Below are 4,802 nucleotides of genomic sequence, written 5' to 3' on the forward strand. Positions count from 1 at the left end.
CCCCTTTTTTTTTTTTTGAACTATTACCATCTGGCAGGCGGTACAGGACAATAAAAACCAGGGCAAATAGGCTGAAAAACAGCTTCTATCCCAGAGCAGTAACCCTATTGAATTCTACTGTCTAGTGCAATATTAATGCATTATCAGGGGTTTTCAATTCAATTGTATAGACTGTGAAGGATGTGTGTTTGTGTTTTCATTTGTCTAGTTTTCTTATGTATGATGCACACTGAAGATGGCATCTAATTTTGTTGTACAAGGTGCACAATGACAATCAAGTAAACTAAAATATTTATCAAACCTGTAAGCCGCCAGTTTCATTCTGATGCGTTGCACCTTACAATGATTGACAGATCCATGGTGCATCTAAAGCCACACACCGAACAAGTCACATATAAACTTCAAAAGGCCCATGTCATTTAAATGGCCACATCGTCTTCTTTTTTACTTCCTCTTTTATCGTGTCAGCTGTCGAGGGAATGACTTTGTGCACAGTATAATTGTCACCATCACATAGTATCCCACTAAAGTACTTTCACTAATACAGTAGTAAACCAAGGGCAAAGCAAGGTACATTACAGGTAGTCCTCGGCTTAGGACCACAACTCAGCCCCAAATTTCCATTGCAAGGCAGATGAGTGAGTTTTGCCCCATTTTATGACCTTCCTTGACACTATTAAGTGATTCGCTGCAGTTGTTAAATCCGTAACTCGGTTGTTAAGTGAATCCAGCCTCCCCATCGACTTTCCTTGTCAGAAGGTCGCAAAAGGGGATCACGTGACCCCTGGACACTGTGACCGTCGTAAATATGAACCAGTTGACAAGCATCTTAATTTTGATCATATGACCCTGGGGATGCTGCAGTGGTCGTAAGGGTGAAGAACGGTCATAAGTTACTTTTTCAGGGTTGTTGTAATTTCAAATGGTCACTAAATGAATGGCTGTAAGTTGAGGACTACCTATATATCAAAGGTAACACGTGAACTCAGTGATCACCTATGATCTGCAAATCATGATATGTATGCTTTATCAAATACAACTGGCTGGGTTGACCCAATTATTGAAACCTCTATGAAGTATTTAACACAAATTTAACACACACACAAATAGTTTGTCACGAAAGCAACTGCCTGCAAAGGCCCCTGGATTGGGGCTGAAAGGTGAAAGCGGAAGTAGTATGCTCAGTGCCATATTTGGGTACACCAGGTTGCTCTGATTAAAAAAAAACCCACTTAATCTCTCCCTTGGTATAGCTGACAAAGCAAGGAGAACCCATGGCTTAAAGGTTAATACATCTACCTAATATGTAAGTAGCCCAGGTTTGAATCTCAGAAAGGTATGGCTAGTTCAGTGATGGCAAACTGTTTCGGAACCGAGTGCCCAAAACAAAATGTGTGTGCATGTGCATCCATGTGCATGCACTGGAGCATCAGAAACACAAAGACTGGCTGGCCGGCGCATGTGTGCCTGTTTTGTTGGCCATTTTCAAGACGTTTTGGGGCTATTTTTCAGGCCGTTTTCAAGCCATTTTTCAAGCACTCTGGCACTTATGAAGACCAGCTGCCGCGGCATGCATGCCCACAAAGAGGGCCCTGCATACCACCTCTGGCACACCTGCCATAGGTTTGCCATCTTGGGGCTAGTTGGTAAGAGCTAAATAGCTTGAATTAGCTCTATACTAATCTCTCTTTATTTCTTTGTTGGTAAATATAGATTTAACACTATGAAGCATCTAAAGACACAATGCAGTCAGACATCCACAGTATTGTAATCTTAAAAATATCCAAGATAAGAGTAACAAACTTTAATGGCTTTTAAATAAACAACTAGCATTACAATTTACTATGCCAACAGTTTAGTATCTCTCGTAGAATCCAGGGCTTATTGTTGTGAGAATCTCACGTTTAATAACGCCCACAGCCGATAAATTCACACAGGCAGGTTCAGTGATCTTTTATTAATCAACAACTCAGTTACATGAATACAGCGCAAACACATCATGTAGAATATGTCTGAATATACCCTTGTCATGGTTAGAGAACTCACTGGCAGGCTCAAAAAGGAACCACATCCCAATCCATCAATCGACTGAATTACCTGTGTTTCCCCGAAAATAAGACAGGGTCTTATTTTCTTTTGACCCCCAAAATAAGTGCTTGGCCTCTTATTATTTTTGAGGTGCAGGAGGTGGCGAGCATGGTCGTGACCCGTCAAAAGCGCGAATGTCATAAGCGCGCCGACAACACCGCGGCGCTAAAACCGCGATTTCAAAAGCGCGCCGACAACAGCGCGCCGACAGAAGCGTGATTTCATTTAAGGTAAGATTTACAGTTAGGTTTAGGGTTAGGTTTAGGGTTACGTTACAGCGTGCTTCTGTCAGCGCGCTTTTGTCGGCGCGCTTTAGGGCTAATTAGTCGCTCATTCGTTGCGCGGTTTTGTCACCGCGCTTTAGACACCGCGGTTTAGTCAGGCGCGCTTTTGTTGTGCTCGCATTTGTGGTGGAACCGAGCATGGTCCCCTCATGGCAGCTGCTGTGTTGCAATATTTTCAGGGAGGGCTTGTTTTGGTGCATGTGCTCAAAAGCCCAATTGGGGCTTATTATCTGGGGAGGTCTTATTTGGGGGGGAAACGTGGTAGATCTGTGCCCTTTCTTTAAGCTGTGGCATAAATATGGCTTACTGACAACACACAACTGGCCCGACTCCCACAACGCAATTCACAAAGCACAAAACATGCTGTTTCAGCTTAAAAGTCAGCAGCCTCCAGCGGAGCATCATGTGAAATCACCCTCTGCTCAAGGACGGAGCGGGAAGTGGGCTGGAGGCACATCACGTTAGCAGACTCTGCTTCCTCCCGTCAGATGGGGTCTGACCTTTTTTCACTTTAGCTGGACGGGAGCCAAAGCAGAGCTTGCTGAAACAAGGAAAACTCCTGACATCACGGCAAAAGTCGGGCCTTTTAAGATCTGCGGACTTCAACTCCCAGAATTCTGGCTGAGGAATTCCGGGAGTTTGAAGTCCACGAGTTTTAAAAGTTTGCCAAGGTTGGACTCTCTGCTCGAGAAGAAATCAGGGCAGATACCCAACACCTGGTAGGACATCTATGGCGCACGCTTAACTGAACGCACCTTTTGCCAACCAGTGGTGGGTTGCAGGCGGTATGCCCTGGTACGGATACTGTTCCGGTACGGTGCTCCGGAGGGCCCACCTGTCCGCCCGAGCTCCTTCCCTGTCTTTTAAGGCTTCTGTGCTTCCACACACAGGGCCTACGCAACACTCCGCTGAGTAGCTGGAGCATGGCGGAGGCTCATGGAGGCAGTAAGACATAGGTACCCGTTGGAATGGGATCCGGAACCCACCACTGTTGCCAACCCAGTTCCTTCCCCCAAGAGGAGACTTCGGCGCCCATAACTCCCTGCCCCTCTGGGCAAAAGTGAGGGGATTATGAGCCCTGGAGTCCATTATACTTGGACGGACAGAGGATGGAGATATAATACAGCCAGCACATCTTAAACCAAGTGTTGGAAAGGACGGAGGAGGGGAAGGGAGGGGGGAGAGAGAGGAGAGACAGAGAGAGAGAGAGGAGAGAGAAAGAAAAAGAGAGACAGGGAAAGAAAGAGACAGAGAGAAAGGGGGAGAGAGGAGAAAGAAAAAGAAAAAGAGAGACAGAGAGAGAGAAACAGACAGGGAAAGCAAGAGAGACAGGGAGAGACAAGGGGGAGGGAGGGAGGGAGGGAGAGAGAGAGAGAGATTTAATCAGGAGACCCCAAAGGTGCTTTTTCCAAGAGGCAACAGGATTTCCTTGTTAAATAGGTGCTTTTTTCAAGAGGCAACAGGATTTCCTTGTTAAATAGCAATGACCTAGGCATTTAGCCAGGAAAGACATAGACATTTAGTCAGGAAAGTTTTCTTTACTTTGACCAGAGACGTTCGGGCGACGGTGCCTCTGAGTAAGTTAAGAGCGCGTCGCAGGGAAGAAGGGGGTGGGGAGAGGGAGAGAGGGAGGAGGGAGGAACAGGGGATCTCCCCTTCCAAGAAGAGGGTCTTTTACTCAAGAAAGGAGGAAGAGGAGGAGGAAGGGGCACCCTGCATTTAACCCTGAGCCAATCAATCAACCAGCCAGCCATTGCCTTGCCCTCGTTCGCCAAAAAAAGAAAGCCAGGCGCCGGAGAGCGCGAGGCACCGCAGAGACCTACCCGGGGATGCAAACGGAGCACCGCAAGGCAACGACGGCGGCAGCACCTCCTTCCACCGGCCGAGGATTCATCCTGCAAGGCAGCTCCCGCCACCGCCTCCTCCTCCTGCTGCTGTTCTTCGCGGGAAGGGAAGCGCAGGCTCCGCCCCCACACGCCAAGCCCCGCCCCTTCCAGGGGAGGCGGCGTCCGGCAACAGCAGCCACGTGGGACGCCTGCAATCGCTCCGGGACTTCTTCTCCCAGGGACTTGCGCTCCAAGGGGCTCCAACCAGCTTTGGTGGGACGGGAAGGGGGAGTTTTCTTATGTCCTCCGCCCACGCGCGCCTTCGCGGGACTTCACCCCGTGCTTGGTTGCGGGGTTGGACTATATGACCTCCAAGGTCCCTTCCAACTCTGTCAACCTCTCCTGTCTGTCTTTCCCGGGCCTGCCTCGGTCCTGCTTGAGCAGCGATGGGGGTTGGACTAGATGACCTCCAAGGTCCCTCCCAACTGTTAATCTATACTGCCTTGCCTTTCCTGGCCCTGCCTTTTGGGAGGCTGCAGGAGTGAGAGGGAGGGGCTGCAGGACTCAAAAGGCAAGCGGAGCCGGGAGGAGGAGGAGGGGGGCG

The 4,802-nt window shown here is 48.7% G+C and overlaps 1 protein-coding gene across 1 annotated transcript in view; it reads right to left on the reverse strand.

Moving 5' to 3' along the window:
• LOC106546823 (ankyrin repeat and fibronectin type-III domain-containing protein 1) overlaps positions 1-4,267 on the reverse strand; it is a 355,948-nt gene extending 351,681 nt beyond the window's left edge. The window contains exon 1 of the mRNA XM_087728683.1: positions 4,196-4,267. The gene's annotated coding sequence lies outside the window, so the exon portion shown is untranslated. The remainder of the gene's footprint in view (positions 1-4,195) is intronic.
• Positions 4,268-4,802: the final 535 nt, after the last annotated feature.

This window comes from Thamnophis sirtalis, unplaced genomic scaffold (assembly GCF_051295495.1).
Source record: "Thamnophis sirtalis isolate CommonGarterSnake01/CBP01778 unplaced genomic scaffold, rThaSir2_p1.2 scaffold_14, whole genome shotgun sequence".
In the NCBI taxonomy this organism is placed as follows: Eukaryota; Metazoa; Chordata; class Lepidosauria; order Squamata; family Natricidae; genus Thamnophis; species Thamnophis sirtalis.